The sequence below is a fragment of the Rhinolophus sinicus genome, linkage group LG13 (assembly GCF_036562045.2).
Source record: "Rhinolophus sinicus isolate RSC01 linkage group LG13, ASM3656204v1, whole genome shotgun sequence".
Taxonomy (NCBI): Eukaryota; Metazoa; Chordata; class Mammalia; order Chiroptera; family Rhinolophidae; genus Rhinolophus; species Rhinolophus sinicus.
In genome coordinates this window covers 52,992,023-53,009,669 of record NC_133762.1, presented here as the reverse complement: position 1 = coordinate 53,009,669, position 17,647 = coordinate 52,992,023, and the positions used below count along the sequence as shown (strand labels likewise).

The window sequence follows — 17,647 nt, the reverse complement described above, 5'->3', positions numbered from 1 at the left end:
GTAGTTTTTTCAATTCATCACGAGACTTAGAACTTCCTTTCTAAGAGCAAGACAGTCAGCCTGGGAGCTTCCCTATTCTCTTTTGCTATTTTTTCTCTCAGCTTCCCCAACCAGCAGATGATAAACCCTATGCAAACCCTATACAGATTCCTCAGAGAGGGAAGGGGTTTTCTTCTTCAAGGAGGCTTCACCTAGGCCTTTCGAGCACTTCCTCCCCTGCTTCTTGCTCACCGCAAAGATTTTGCCTTATTTATTTTCTCATTTGTTTTCTATTTGGTGAAATGACTCTTTTTTTGCTAGAGGTAATTAGTTCTCGGTATTTGTTATTGGTCTGCCTTTCCTCTTCCATTTTCTTCCCAGCAGGAGATAGTGAAATGGAGAATTATAGCAGCTTTTCCTATCTCTTTGGGGGAAAGGTGGAATAAAAGGTGTTCACACCTAACTTTACGTGCTGTGGAAATTCCTCTGTCTGTTCCTCTCCTAGTTGGGCAGGTAAATGGTAGCTAGTAAGAGCTTATTCGGGATTATTTCTGAGCCTAGTGGAGTTAGGGGTTGGTTTGGGGCAATACCAGGCTCCTGCCTTCTGCATTTCTAGAAATGTGTCTTTCCTTCTGCTGGTTACTCACCTGTTCTTTTGTCTGATTACAGTTTTTGTTGATATTCTTTGCTTGTGTGCTTTACTTATCTGCTTTCATACTGTTGAGTTTGGGGGAGAGAGGTTTGAACGCTGACTCCACACCACCATTTTAACGCAAGACCAGATGCTTAGACCCCTTTGATTTGTGTGACTGGATATTCCCTACAGTGCCACATATACCTGTACCTGGCCTTTGTCAGAAGCTGGTTTCAGGAATATCTGTCAAAAATAGTTCTGATCAGGCTTGATGTTATGGATTAAATGTTTGTGTCCCCCCACCAAATTCATATGTTGGAGCCCAGTCCCCAATGCAACTGTATTTAAAGATTGGGCCTTTATGGAGGTAATTAAAATTCAGTGAGGTGATAACGGTGAGGCCCTAATCTAATAAGACTGTAGCCTTATAGGAAGAGAAGGAAAGAGAGAGCCAGCTCTCTCCCTGTGATATGTGAGGATACAGACCAGAAAGAGAGCTCCTACCAGAAACCAAATTGGTCAGCACCTTGATCTTGGACTTCCCAGCCTCTAGAATTCTAAGACAATAAATTTCTGTTGTTTAAGCCTCCCACTTTATGGTATTTTGTTATGGCAGCTTGAGCAGACACACTTGATTTATTAGTTCATTCTTCTTTGGAACAAAGGTATATTTATAAACCATCTGTCCATCACCCAGTCTATTCACCACCACTGCCACCGACCCCACCCCAAAAAAATAAAAAATAAAAAACAGTACTAAATTGTTACTTGACAACTCTACCTCTCTTCATCACATTGACAAACACTATAGACACATGTCCATGGCTCCGTCTCCAAAATCAAATAATGAATGATTAAGCTGACAGAATCATAGTGGTGGAAAATGCCCATGTTTCTACAAAACACCCTTTCCATGGCAACATACCTCTTCATATATTAATTGGGAATAGTCTAGCTAATCAAAATCAGAAGCTGTCTTTAGTAGGAGATGAAAGGTGGTGGTAGTAGCTGGGGTTGCCATGAGGTCCCAATACATATAAATTCTCTTTTTATGTTTAACCAGATGATGTATCTCCATGAAGTCACTCTGAGAATGGTTTGGAAATTCACATTAACTTTGTCAGAATAACCACTCCACAGAAATCCACTATTTAGGAAGAAAAGCCCCCAAAATATCCATCAGTATTTCAGTGTCTACCATGTGATGGGATACATAATGAATGAAGCACATTGCTGCCTTCACAGAATTCATAAGGTAGCTAAGATTGTGTGTGTGTGTGGGGGGGGGGAGAGAGAGAGAGAGAGAGAGCAAGAGCGAGACAGCTAACTACCCACAAGCCATGTGACAAGGGCTAAGGTATGAACCAAGAACTGTGGAGGCACAAAGGAGAGAGTGATTCACCTTTTCTGAAGCAGGTGAAGAAAAATCTTGGAGAACAAGATGACATTTAAGCTGGAGCTGAATGACTGAGTCAGTTTCAAATGTTCTGCACTTACAACAAACATTTGGATGGGTAGAAATATATCCTGTGTTTAAAACACCTGGGGGACTCAGTTTTAGCATCTTTGACCTGCCTGACTCTCTTAGGCCTGGCCCTTTTTTCTTCTTCCATCTTTTCTTGCTGGTTGTACTGCTCCCACAGAAATTTAAAAGGCCGTTCATGCTCCTCTGTATGTGATCACAACCATTGAAGCCTTCCCAGGTGTCATGTTTGGCTTAACTGAGCTGGCTTAGGATCACATTCTACACATCTGGCTTTTTCTTTCCCTTTTCCAAGCCCCAATTAGGCATCTAATTCTCATTCAGTCTCATTATGCATTCCCCACCCCCTCCAGGGCCTGGCAGGAATGAAGACTGCAAGGAGGCCCTTCTCAGCTGGGGTCTGCCAGAGCTGGTTTCAGATCAGAGTCTTTGCAGCAGGAACAATACAAATTGGGTGTCTCTCAAACTCCCCCACACACCATCACACACTTTTTGTGTCTTTTGTTTCTCTACAGATAAATCTGTACACAGCAGGGTCCTAGTGAACACAGAGATATGTATTTTTTTTCCAGAGGAGTTGCTTGATTCTTTCAATTTAATAGGGTTTTAACTATGTAAGGAGCCACAGTGGGGCAGCTTTGGGCTTTTCAATGGTCCTTTATGTGGAATCTTTCATAAGGAAGAAACTTATTGCTGGAAACAACTAAAGCTGGATTCTCAGCAGCTACATCATACACTTTTAATGCTCCCGAGAGAAAGGACTTTTGACTGCTTGGGTCGAAATCCTGCATGATTATGTATACAGCTCTTTAGTCAAAGAATAATTTAATCTTATACATTCCTAATTATAGATTTCTTCATTATTTCCACTAGATTTTCTCTTCTTTGTATGTTGCATTTTCCTAAATAGCACAATTTATTCTGAACATTTAATAAAATCTAGTGTATCTCCTTTGTCCATGACCAAAGTACTAGACATTTATACTGGGAAGAAAGCTGCATCCAAGAAATAACTAGCTGATTTACAGAAGCACCAGAAGTCGATTATCAGAGGGCTATGAACTGGAAGATGTGTGTTCAGTTCTGCTAAGCTATTCCATTTCTGGTCGTGGCCCCTCAACACCAATTCTTTCAGCTTCAAAGAAAAATGATAGACTTTTTTCCTACTAGGAGAAGTTTTCAAACACTTCTGGTATTAAATGAAAGCTCATTTCCACCCAGCTGTTCTTCACAAAGCCCTATTACAGATACCGATATCTTAATGTTTGAACTTTTTTGGAGTTAACCATTTTTATGCCTTCAAAAAATTTATTACTACCAGAGCAAATACATACACACACACACCTAAAAGACTGTGTACGCCACATTTACTAAACATATAATTAAAACTGCTATTAAACTCAGCCAGAAGCCTTTTACCAAAAAATTCAAAGTTACCTGTGAGAAGTTGATGTTAAGTTTTCTTGCCCTTTTAGATTACAGGTCACTGTTATCTTTTATTATCTGAGTAAGACTGCTTTCCTCAAGAAATAAAACAGATCCTTGACCATATTCCAGTCCCACAAAACCCCTTCATAGATGTGGACACTAAACTCCAGAGAGGTGTTCTGGCTGTCCCAGGACACCCAGGAATGAGGTTGGGACTAAAAGTTCTAAGTCCACTCCTAGGCTAGTTTCACTATGTCACCCAATGCTAGTGACAGTGGTGAGAGAGCCTGTGGAGGCAGCTGATATGGGACTGGAATTTGGGAAGTGGCCCAGAATCTTTTTTCATAGGTCTGCTTGGTCAACTCTAATTCATTTGAAAGCAATGGACTTTAATGTCTTCCATATCCCCAAAAGGACTTGGGCGGGGGTAAGGTAGCACAAACTTATTCATGGAGAAGATAACAAATCCTTGTCTAATACCTGGGACTGCTCTGTGGTTAGTGGCAGCAGGCTCAGTAGAAATAGTGATGCAGAGGCTCTCCCCTTTCATAGCATCTGCAGGGTCCTATAACATGGACCACATTCCCCTGCCAGAGATTATTTTAGACTTGAAGTGCAGTGGTTTGATCCTCCTTTTGAAGATGGGTTCAGTCGGTGTCACCTGCATCTTTAATCTGGAAAAGCAGGTTAATATCACTCTGGAATTCCTACTACTAGGGTTAGAAGTACACGATGGCTTGGTTTCGAATCCAGGGAAAATATTCTAAAAATTAAACAGCATAAGGTTCACAGCTTCTGTGGGCACCAGAGGATCTGGGAGCCCTAGGAGTAAATGGGATGGTCAATCAACAGTTGTTGGGTCTGTGATGATGTCACCCCCACAGGCCTCAGGAGTCTTCCTGGATTCATGCTGCAGCACCGGCCTTTTGGGTTGACATCACTGGATTGCTCAGTACTCTTCCTGAACCCCTGGGTGCTAAGCATCTTACTGGCCTGTTGTTTCACAGCTTGATTGACTTCTGATTGCTGAATTTTGCTTTTGTGTTGACTGCTGATACCTCTAGGCACTCTGCTCTCTCTATAGTCATGAATCTCTTGCTTGTTCCAGAATTTTGATAACTGAGAAATCCCTAGCCCTCTGTTTGGCTGCCTTTTCTCTCAGACTGTCATAGCTACTCCTTCTGTAGTTTTCTGACATCATTCTCTGTGTGGAAACTGTGCCTCCAGTGAGAGAATGGTCTCTGCTGTCACTAAATAATGGGCCTTGCACCTGCTTTATCTCCTGACATTTAATCTCTTTTTCCTAGGAGACAATTCAGGAAACTCTCCCATAATAGAAAAAATAACACCCAGAATTTTTCCTTTCAGGCAAAGAAATCTTAATCCTTTTTTTGTTCATGTATTTTACTAAACCAGAGAGCCTGTCACATAACCTCCTCAGCAAGATAACAATTCACTTTTGAGGAGGAAGGAAAACAATTTTGATTTATTGATCTCAGGACACAATGCTTTTCTAAAAAAAAAAAAAAAATGTATACCAGTCCATATGTGACTGTCAAATAAAAGATTGAAGATCACACATTTTAAAGGAGAAAAAAACCAAGAGTTTAATTTAAAATTTTAGCTTTCTGATTCTGTTGCATTTAATCTGGTTGCTATTTGGGGGACTTCAATTGAACTCTGATTATTTGTGTGGTTGTAAACCTTGCAGAAAGAAAGAAGACAGGTTCTGACATACCAGTAACTGTTCTCCATTATAAAAAGACTTCCATTGGAGGTGTGGTGATGGGGTGTGTGTGTGTGTGTGTGTGTGTGTGTGTGTGTGTGTGCCCACGTATGGATAAACACACGAGTGCACACATGCATGTGCCAAGGGAAAGAAAAAGAGTGTTCCTTAAGATTTTCTTATGTAGGAAAGAGGTTGTATCTGTCTTGTGGCTAAATTGTTATTACTGTATGTCATTGACTTGAGGACACATTTTTTTCCACATTTTAATGTCTGGGAAGTTGAGATGAATGGAATAATCAATGGCCCCACAATTGCTACTAATCTGGACTGAAGCCAAGTTCAGACAGAGGACTTGCATTTGCTTGTTAGTCATTGGATAGCATTAACAACCAGAGATCACTTAAATTCAATTCCCTGTCTGAAGTTTCTATGGACCACACTGGGATATGAATTCAGGACACAAATTGGCATGATTAGCACCAGCTTGTGATTTGTTTCCTAAGCGAGACATTTTTTAACTATCTTCCATCAATGCTAAAGGTAAGTCCCCCAGGTCTCCTAGCTTTTTGGAGCAGCTATTGGTGCCTGGCCCAACACGCCTGGGCCAGCTCTGAGTTCCCCTGCAGCTGTAGTGAACAGTACCTCCACGTACTCAGTTTCCCCCCTCCAGGGCCTCTATCTCTCTGCTTCTCCACTGGCAGTGCCAGGACAGCTTGTTCATCCCAGGGGTCCTATCTGTGTACATGGAAGTCTGAGAATCAATTGCTTATTAGTTGCTCTTTACCAAAAAAATGTTGGGGATGTAACATCCCCCAGGGGCTACTCTCACCCAATGTGGGGATGGAGTCATTTGATAATAACCTAGCTTCCCTATCCCTTGATGCAGCAGTTCTGAGGTGTGTCCTACACAGTTCCTCAAATGGTTCTCAGTGGTACTGAGCCGATTTGCTCACAGCGGTAATCTGCTCATGACACGATGCTTCATTGGTTGCCTTCCCTTCCTTGTCTCATTTCCCTATAACCTCATTTGCACTTCCTGGGATTTATTTGCATCTCCCAAATAAATTACCAGCACACAAAGTCTAGCTCAGGATCTGCTTCTTAAGGGACACACACTAGGGCACTGTCCCCTATTTCTCCTTTAACCTCACCCAAGGGGGAAGCTCTTTGTTGTCCTCTATTGAATTCTCCATGTTGACATATTTTTTTCTTTCTCAGTGATATTTAATAGAAGAGTAATTCTTATGATTGACGGTATCTTAATTCCAATCACATACTATTAATGGAAAAATAAAACTCTGCTGGGATGACACGAACACATTGAGTCATTATGCATATGTAAAATGAGTCATTAGCTCTCCCCCGCCCCAATATCAGTATAAAGTATTAAATAGTTGTGAAATGTTCTGTCCACTCTGATCCAATTAAACTAAATTGGCACATACATATGTCATGCTATCGGTCTCAGGACTTACCACACAGTTCTAAAAGTCATTATAGGAAATAATGGACGTCAAATGGTTTTATTCCAGTAATGATTTTACCCTTTGGAAACGCTATATGTGTTTTAAGCTATCTCTTATGTGACATGGAAGTTGATTACCTGATGGCAGCCCAAGGGATCAACTTGAGTTCTTCAAGATGTGGTCCATCGACCAACCACATTAGATTCATTTGGAGATTATTATAAAATGCAGATTTCTAGGCTTCTTAATAAATTTACTGAATAAGTATGTGTGGTTGGTGGGGCCTGGTAATCTATATTTTAATAAGCTTCCCCACTGATTCCTGTGGGCATAGAAGTGTGAGAATCACCTGCTTATTGACTGATTTTACTGAAACAGAATCTTTAAGGACCTCTTCTAGTATTCGTGTTTAATGTAATACCGACTAGAAATTTTATTCATAGCATAAAAGCTATAGCTAATATTAAACAAACAACAAAAAAACCCTGAAACTTTGGGAATATCTCAGTAACATGCCCTTTAAAAAAATGACCACAATTATTTTTGGTGCTGTTGTTTCCCTCATTTTTCTTTTTTTAAATAACCATAATTCCATAACTTCAGACAGAAATTTTGGAAAAGCATGTCATTCATTCATTCATTCATTCATTCATTCATTCAACAAATTCTTATTCAATGTTTATAGTTTGTTAGGTTACATGATTAGAAAGATGAATGAAATTCTATCCTAACTCAAAGACGATGTCAATATAAAGGATCATGGAATGGGGGCTGAGAGTATGAGTTCAGAGTGTGAATTCTGATTCTGCTACTTATTTATTGATAATTCTGGGCATGTTATTTAATCTCACTGAGACTCAGGTTTCTAACATGTAAGGGGCAGAAAGCAACACCTACTTCACAAATAGGGAACTTACTGGAATGATTGGCTTATAATAAATAATTATGAAAAGCTATGCTGTGAGTAGTAATAAAATGCACCATCTATTAAGGCAGGAGAAGACACAGGCAGTACATCCAATGGTTATGTATGCACCTGGATTCTGGAGTCAGATTTGTGAGTTTCAATCCTGGTCTGCCAGTTACTAGGTATGTGACTCTGGGTAGATATGCCACCTCTCCTCCATCTCCCCGTACATAACTCTGTTTCCTCTCTTTGACTTGCTCATACCTTCTTCCTCAATAAACCTCTTGCTCCTAACTCCATGTAGGTGTCTACTTCACGGAGAATCCAACTGACAAGGCTGTAATTTGGGTGTGTTTTTTGGGGGGATAAAAGCAGTAGTCATGCTTAGAGAAGGAGGAGATAGTCAATATATATACAGAGAGAGAGGTGGAAATAACTGACGAGGTAAAGTCCACTAGAAAAAGGATCATGAGACAAAAGCACAGGCAAGGGGGAGCCCTGGGGCAGATACAGTTGCTGCTGCTCATGTTCTGTGCACAGGAATTATTTTAACTTGTGAAAGCTAATACTAATTTTCATATCCCTGTGAAAGGTGTTGCTACATCTTTTTAAGAGAATGTCCTCTGAGTTTATCATTTTCAATTGAAAATTAGTCTGTCTGATGAGTCATGGCAGACGTACTGACAGGAACAGGGACTGATTCATCCAACAATTAAGCTACTGAGACATCTCTGTTGTCCTACTAGTACCAGTAAGCATTATTTTCTGTTTTCTAAACAATGTAATTTGATTACACTTCAACTACTGAGCTTCCTTATTTTCCTATTTATTATGTAAATTACATATGTAAATTTACATGGGATGAAGATATACAGACTTTGTCTATAAAACGATGGGCTGGCTGGGACCAGAGTGTGGCTTTGAGTTGATTTTTCTGAGGATGGAATGGATTTACTTCATCCTAGTCACACTTGTACGCAGCCCCCTTGCATACAGAGAGGAAGGTCTTGGCTTCAATTTAGGTGCAGTACTTAACTAAGAAAGCAAGCATGTTGGACTTAATAACAAATTCTAGCCAAAGGATGCACAGATAATCAACATTCTCATCTATAAACACCCACTGATTTTCTATTAAGCCACTTTGAATTAATTACTTAGCAGACATTCACTGAGCATCTACCATGAGCCAAGCTCTTTATGGGCAACAAGGAAGCAACACTATGTAACATATAGTCTCTGCCCTTTAGGGACTTTTGTGATTGAAATTCAAAGCGATAAGAATGATTCTGGGTTAGTAGAGAGCATCCAGCCCAGTGTTAAATGAGGGATAAGGAGTGGTTTCAGGGAGATGTTTCTGGACTAAGACACATTCCAGCTGAGCTGTGAAGGATGAACGGGAGTGGCTAGGAGGAAGAGAGCACAGGAAGGGCAGCAGGTCCAAAGGCCCAGAGAAGAGGGCATGTGGCCTATGAAAGGACCAGCAGTTGTTATTGCAGCAGATCAAGACAGCTCACAGCTCATGGGAGGATGGTGAACAATGAGGCCAGAGAGCTACTTGTCCTTGGAAGGCTAAGAAGTGACATTCAGAGGCTATGTGAATGGAGGTTTTAGTCAGGGAGTGGAATAACAGTTTCATCTTTTAGGAAGATTAGTCTGACTGCTGAGGGGAGAATGAATTTAAGGGGGAGAGACTGGACATGGGAAGAACAGTTAAGAGGGGAGTACTTTTCTTCCTGAGCACAGAGCTGGGTTATACCTCCTAGCTTCTTAAATATGTAGGTGAGGCCTCACGACTGAGTAGCAGCCAATGGGATATGGGCAGAATCAGTACATGCGACTTCCGGGGCTGGTCCCTAAAAGACCTCCTGTGTGATCCTCCACACTCCAGCCCTCATCTGCCAGGCCTTGGCAGTGGTTCTCAAACTTGAGAATCACATGGACAGCTCGTTAAACACATATTTCTGCATCCTAGAGCCAGAGCCTCTGGTTCAGTCTGTGGTGGGGCCCAAGGATTTGTATCTGATCAAGTTACGAGATGACACTGATGCTGCTAGGCCAAGAACCACATTTTGGGTCGCAATGCCCTAAGATAAGCAGAGTTACAAGATGTATAAGAAGGAAGTATGCTGGGTTCCTGAATGACTGTGAAGCAGCCTTCTCCCTCCTCAGAACGAGTTGGAGTATGAGGTGAGTAAGAAAGGTACTTTTCTCATGTTAAGTTACTGAGATTTTGAGGTTGTTGGTTTCTGCAGTTAGACTACTCAGATTAATAGAGGAGGCACTTGCAGAAAAACATATAAGAAAAAGTCATAATGTGTATGATTGCCAGTACTGTGTCTACCTGGCACAGTGATCATTTTTATCTTAATTGGATGGAGTGCAAGTGTTGTTTGGAGGCTCAGCTTACCTTCCCCTCCTAGTTGGCCTCATCCCAGGCCTTGCTCTTCCCTGTCAGAGCAGACTTACTATGAGCACTCATTTGGCATTTCCCCCATTAGACTGTGGGCTCTTAGATAGCCAGGAATTCTACTTAATATCCTCACAGTATCCAAAGCTTCACATGAAATAAGGTATGTAAGAAATCATTATTAATCATCTTGATGATATGTCAGTAGACATTCAAGTGTCTGGTGAATGTGAGTGAACTGAGGCATTTGCCATATTGTCTTTTCCCACAGTCCTTTCCACATGTTTCTCCTTTCCTCTGCAACACTTGTCCACCCTCACCCCCACGTAGCTAACTTTATCCAGCTTAGACATCAATTCTACCAGCATGACTACTCAGATGAAATCCTGGCTAGTTGCCCATTTTTAAGCCTTTTACTTCCCTCTGCAATTTATAAGATCTGCATGTGTGTATACTATGTTGTAACCTATTTTTTCTAAGTAAGTTTTTTCCTTTTAAACTGTTTTCAAATTTTGGGTCCGTTTGCAGACCTGTAAAAAATTTGGATCTCTTTGCCTCCTCGTAAAACCATACTTATCTTCAACCTTATGGTTATCCAACTAGTTCAGTGTCCTATTTCTATGAATTATTCAAATATTTGATGAAGAATGCCCAAACATTGTCTGGCCCTTAGAATATGCTTAGTAATCTTGGAAATTGATTTGTTGTTTTACTGAAGCCATACAAGTGGATAAACTCTCAAAGTAAACTTTTCAGATAAAGAAGAGTAGAAGGCTTTGGGATGTTGCCCACAATTAGGAAATAAAAATAATTTGGAGATGGAGTCAGGGGAAAAGTCAGTGTGCATGCATCATGCTTGAAAGTCAAGGGACTCTAGTGGACTGAATGCTGAATAGCAGCCAGGTAGTCAATACTGGGTAGAGGCCACATATCGTGAGATGTAGAAAGCCGTGTTTGGTATCCACATTTGTAGCATGAGAGTCCAGTGTTAACAGAGCCGAGATCTGAACCGTGAGTAGAACTCCATGATAACGGAGGGGCTATGTTGTGAAAGAATAGAGATAGTATGTCATGCATATAATTCACCTAGAAAAATATGGGCTTGAAGGGGAGAGGGGGGCAACTGTGCCAATCACTGATTTTCTAAGACAGGAAAGACCTGTGTATGTTGGAAGGCCAAAGGAAAGGAATTTGTGGAAAGAAAGATAGTACGATGCTGGGAAATTGGAAATAATTGAGGAGACAAGGTGCTGTTTGACAAAAAAATGGAAAGGAATAATGATAGAATGTTAAGGCTAATTTTTGGAAAGGAGAAAAGTAGCTCTTATGCAGAGACAGAAGAGAATGAAGAAAGGACATGTGTTGGACCAAAGATATTTTTAGGGGAGAAAACAGGATTTCCTTTTTAATGACCTTCATTTTCTCAGCAAGGTGGAAAATAGGACCATGTGTGAGGAAAAAGGGTTTGAAGACCAAAAAAAAAAGAAAAAAAAAAAAAAAGGAGGGTCAAGTTTAGAATAGGTACTGTAAGAGGTGTGCTTGGGTAATCAAAAAGATGATTTTCAGGAACAATTAACCATAGCACATCAAAAACATTATTTTTTAGCCTAGAACAAAAGACCATGTAAATTTACAGCACCAGAAGCTAGACATTGCTCTAAAATGAGTACCTGAATTGATTATTTCATTGTTGTATTTCTTCTCCCTATGAGAGCTAATTCTAAGGACTTAAGTTTTCCACATCTTTAACTCTTTTGTGTACTATTCTCATATGGCCTCACTTGACCATCTCGTAATATTTGCTTTTTAATATTTTAATGTCTGGGATTCACGTTCTCAATCAGTCAAGTGAAATGAACTCGATGAAAAGCCTGTATGGCCCTTCTGCCGCTTCACGTGAGCTCAGCAAATATCTATGGAGTACCACTAGATACCAGGAGCTGTGGGAAATGCCTGGGAAGTAACTCTGAATTAAACATTGTATCTGTCCCAGAGGTTCTCACAGACTCTGTGGAAGACAGACTTGTAGATATATCATGTCAGCATCACATGGCTAGTGCTATTCGGAGCACAGATCTTATGATCTTGAGCAGCTAGACTAATGACATTCACCGGTTCTCCAAATATTTCATGAGTGCCCACTGCGTGTCATTTAAGACGAACCTCTGGTAATATAGTGGTGGAAATAACAGGTATGGTCTTTTAAGGTCTTTGCTCTCTGGATATGTATGTGACTTAAGAAAAAGAAAAGAACGTGATGTGATAGAGACACAGCAAAGGGGAGTTATTTAGTTTGAGTGGTTGGGGAAGGTCTCACAAGACGGAGGCTTCAAAATGTAACCTGAATGAGGAGTCACCCACATAAAGATGCAGGAACAGATGCTTCCCCACAGAGGGCACATCCAACAAAATGGCTCAAAGGCTCAGATACACTGAGTCTATTCAAGTAGCAGCAAGGAGGCCAACGTGGCTGGAGAGCAGTGAGGGAGGGAGAGAAAGGAAGAAAATGCTGTTGGAGAGAGTGGCAGGGGCAAAGAGTTTGAATTTTATTTCAATGCAAGGATTCAGTACTGTAGCAATGTTATCTTAGTTCTAGGAATTCAAGCAGCTCTGCCAAGGCCACAAGATGCCACAAAGTATTCTTTACAACACCATCAAAAAATGATTGCTAGTGAGTGTAGTTCATTCAATCATTCAGTAATCACATATTATGCAAGAGCCAAGTGTCAGACACTGTTCTGTGAGTAGGTACTGAGGATTCAGCAGCTACTAAACAGGAAAAGGTCCTTGCAGTTATGGTGCTTATACTGGAATGTGTGTGTGTGTTGGGGGGTGAGTCAGCATTTCCAACAAAGGCTCAGTAAGTGCAAAGATCCTGAGGCAAGAGTATGCTTATAATGTATGAAGAAAAACAAAGACATGAGTGAATGAAGAGAAACTGGCAGACGAAAAAGAAAACCTGGGTGGGGGCACTAGGTCAAGATCACGTGGGACACTACATAGATTTTGGGTTATATTGGGAGTCAGTGGAGAATTTTAAGTAGTAGGATATTATTAGGTTGGTGCAAAAGTAATTGCGTTTTTTTGCAATTATTTTTAACCTTTTAAACCACAATTATTTTTACACCAACCTAATCTATTCTTATTTTGTAAAAGTATCACTCCAGTTGTGGTGAGACAGTAAACTGTAAGGAGGTAAATCTAGAGTTCATAGGAAATATCAGGACTAAGATAAGATTTGGGAGTTAGCAGCTATTGGTGATTAATTTACTCAGATAGGAAACTGACTTATTGTTACTTCAAATTATATCAAGTAACCTGGTAATGTTTAATTTAAGAGGAAAAGGAGAAAGGTGTAGGCAAGAAGGCTAGTGTTTGTGAGAGAAACCTCTAGATAAAGACGCAAGAGACTGATTTTTCAGTCCTGACTGTCCATTAACTTTCCATGTGACAATGGAAAGGTCATCTCATCTCAGTTTCTTAATCTGTATAACAGTATAATCTCTCACACTATAATCTCTAAATTCCCTGACACCTCTAAACTAAAGATTACAAATCAATAACCATAATATATAAATAACTTATAAATCAATAAGAAGAAAGATGAATATTTTGTTAGAAATATGGGTACATTCAATTTTTCAAAGAAAAAATAAAACCAGCAATAAATAATCAAAAATAGTTCTGGCACTCAGATTCAATAATATGACTAAACTTTAAAAAAAAACTAACTATAAAATAGGAACAATAACAATAAGATATATTTAAAAATAAACACAATGGAAAACAAAACATGTATATAAATGGAAATTTTAAGTGCTATAGAAGATTCATAAACGAGTGCATTGGTAATGAAGACTCATTGTAAGAATGGCCTAAATTTAGCTTACTCCCCAAAAAAAGTACCCATTGTAGAACAAGACAAATTAATTATGAAATTTGTATGGGAGAATAAGCATTCAACATTTATTTTCCATCCAGGAAAATGTTCTAAATGAGCTCATTCAACACAGAGCTCTTTTTGCTCAAAGTGGATGAACAGAGATATAGCATGAATTAAGACTTGGTAAGTTGAATTAAGACTGGGTTTGTTCAGCAATAAGCAATTAGATGTGAACTCGCTTCCAATTCCCCAGGTTACCACTGTTTTATTTTCTACAGAGATGACAACAATAGTAAAATACTGTGTGGGTACCACTGATATTAAACTGCTCAGGATTTTACTTCTAGGAAGAGTGTTGTAGTGTTTCGCTTGGTGTATACTTAACAACTGGTATTTCAGTTGCACTTAAATTGTCTGCTTAATTTTAATGGTTAAGTCACTAGTAAAAACTCTGTGACCAAATGGTCGAATAAAAACAATGAACCAGATTTCTAAACATATAAATAGCTTCTTCAGTCTTTGTCTTCAAGGTCCAACAACGGATAGATATAAGGCTGAAAAATAAAATAAAATCCCCTTTTCAGACTGGAGAAATATTGCTTCCATACCAAAAAACAGGAAACTGTGAAGGGTAAGTGATGGCTAGTAGCAAATAAATCATTGCCATTGGGATACAGTCCTCCTTTCCTGTTTCTTCTGCCTTTCCCTCACCTTTCTATCTGCCGAAGATGAGAATATAGGAGCAGGTCTAATGGATTATCAGAGTGCTCTAACCCCAACACAGATAGAAGGTTCATAAGTCAAGGAATTACAAATGGTGACCATTGTTACTTTAGGAGGTCAGGGCAGGGCTCTTGCTGGGCTAAAGGGAGAACTGCCCCCAAAAGAAGGTAAAGTGTATTCCTCACTGCAGCAGATGTTTAGGCTGGTCAAATGGGCACCGATGGGAGAGGAACATGGCACAGGGGTATTTAAGCTGCTATACACTGTTATTTTTCTTGGCTTCTATTGAACCTACATGGTGATTGGGGTTCCCACAGCACACAGACTCATGTAAGAACAGAAGGCTTGTGCTTTGTAAATGATAGAAATGGGAAAGTCTGATCTAGTTATCTGCAGACTCACACAGGACTTCTTGTGGGTTTATGACAACCTGTCTTCCCATCTAGGGAGCATGCATTAGGCTATTAATGCTATCTCTTTCCTCAGCGTAACAAGTTGACATTTATTAAAAATGTTTTTGGACTAGAAAGTATATACATCAAATCCTCCTAATAGTGGTCAATGTCTGATCTCCATTTTATAAGTGAGGAACAGAGGCTTGAAGAAGTTAAGAAACTTGCTCATGGTCATCCAGCTGAAAATGATAGACCTAGAATTTTAATTATATCTATATGGAGACAAGGCATGTTGCTGACTCTGGCCTACATTTTAAAGCTCAATAGAGGTGGTAGAGAAAAATTTAAGACGGTGCAGAGAAAAATACTGGAACTTCTTATTCTAGAAGAAACGCTTGATATACTAAATGTTAAGATTGGAAGGAAATTTAGAACTTGAGTCAGAGAAGCCCCTCATTGCAGATCTTCTGGAAGTTAAGTGACACGGTTGAGGGTACAGAGCCAGCGGATGACAGGTGCAGCCTGGATGAGACATGACAGCTCCTCTATTCAATTCAGTGCTCTATTTACATTACCAATGGTCTATCTTAACAGACATTTCTCAGAACATCTAAAGGCACATGAAGCATAGACCAAAACCATCTGCTAAAACGTTCTGGCACTGATAGAACACCATTACTTATAACCATGGTCAGAATATTCCACGAAGTGATGAACTGGATTGCCACCTGTGGATTCTCCTAAAAGTTACTTTCTCTGTCTCTCTCTGGGGTGTGTACAAAATTTAAAAGACTATAAATATAGCAACACTGTGGTTGGCCATTTACTAAAGCTAAAGGACTCAGCCATGGAGAATCAGAGCATCATCACCTAGGGATGTAACAAATACTGCTGTGAGCATGGGCTTGGTCTCCAGTGTTCTGCCTATGCCAGTCGTAGGCTGAAGGTACTATCAACAAAACAGCCTTGATTGGTGATATTCTCCCAAACCATCCCTTGATATGCACCAATTTTATTATTTTTTAATCTGTAATTTTTGTTAGATGTATGAGGTGAGATAAAAAATATGATGAATGTTTAAATTAAAAAATATTACAGTAAAAGACACATTGCCATTAATCCCCTTCAAAATACTCCCACTCACTTTAAACATACTTATCCCATTGGTCTTGCTGCTTTCTGAAGCAGCTCTGCAAGTCAACTTTCATGAGTGTTTTGAGTTGCGCTGTCATGGCTACCTCAATGTCCTGAATCGATTTAAAACATTTACCTTTTGGGGAACTACCTGAAGTCACATGGTGTCAGATCCAGTGAATAAGGTGAATGAGGACATACCGTAATGTTTCTATTTGACAGAAATTGTCATATTCCAGAAGGGATGTGTGACACGGAGCCTTTCCATTGTTATCAAAGAATAGGGTGAATGCTGCTGTGAGTGCCATCGAATGGTAAGGCAGGGATCTTCAATAAGGGAAGCCGTGCTTTGAATCTTAGTAACAGTGTAGGACAAATTTCAACTTATTCGGTGCAGTTAGTTGGGTGTGAGGTAGGGTTGAGAGAAGGTGTGTTTTAAAGTGTGCTGTAAATCATCCTCCATCATGACAACACTCTGTATTACACATCATTTCTGTTACGCAGCAATTTCTGTCAAATAAAAACATTATGGTGTGTCCTCACCCACCTTTTTCACCAGAGCTGGAACCGTGTGACTTCTGTCTCTTCCCCAAAGTCAAAATAACCATGAAAGGTAAACATTTTGAATGGATTCAGGACATTGAGAGACAGCCGTGACAATGCAACTAAAGACACTCACGAAAGAGGACTTCTGGAGCTGCTTTAGAAAGTGGCAAGAATGATGTGATAAGTGTGTTCCAAGAGAGGGAGAGTATTATGAGGGGGATTAATGGCAATGTGTCTTTTACTGTAATATATATCTCTATATCTCTATATCTCTATATCTCTACATCTCTACATCTCTACATCTCTACATCTCTACATCTCTATCTATCTATCTATCTATCTATCTATCTATCTATCTATCTATCTATCTATCTATCTATCTATCTATCTATCTATCTATCTATCTATCTATCTATCTATCTATCTATCTATCTATCTATCTATTTAAACATTCACTGTTTTGATCACGCCTTGTACATATTCAGACTGGGGCCAGGAAGGTTAGCATGAAGTAGATTTTCGGATGTAACTATACTCAGGATTGACTTCAAAGCCTTCAATAACAGTATACAACTTCTCAAAGCCATTGTTTTGAAGGAAATTTCACTTATTTTGGATATCCAAATCTTAGTTTATACATGTTATAATCAATTTAGGACAAAAACAGGCTTGCTTTTGAGAATTAGCTGCACGCTCACATTGTGTGTTTAAGAAATAATTTATTGGATGCTTATCTGAGTTTCTAGGACTCTGTGTGGCAGCCACAAGAATGTGCCTTGATTTCCAACCATAGGGAGTGTCATCGACTGAGCACCCCAACTGCTGGGCTCAGGAATCCATCACTGCATTTGTTCTGAGGCCATGTTTCCCACCTGCTGCTCCAAACCAGTGACTGAGGGGAACTGAGGAATGTCTGAATTTGCCACCAAGACT

General features: G+C 39.8%; 1 protein-coding gene across 4 annotated transcripts in view; it reads right to left on the bottom strand.

Moving 5' to 3' along the window:
- The window catches only part of MACROD2 (mono-ADP ribosylhydrolase 2), a 2,106,080-nt gene that overhangs the window by 22,328 nt on the left and 2,066,105 nt on the right, over nt 1–17,647 (bottom strand). The window lies entirely within an intron of this gene.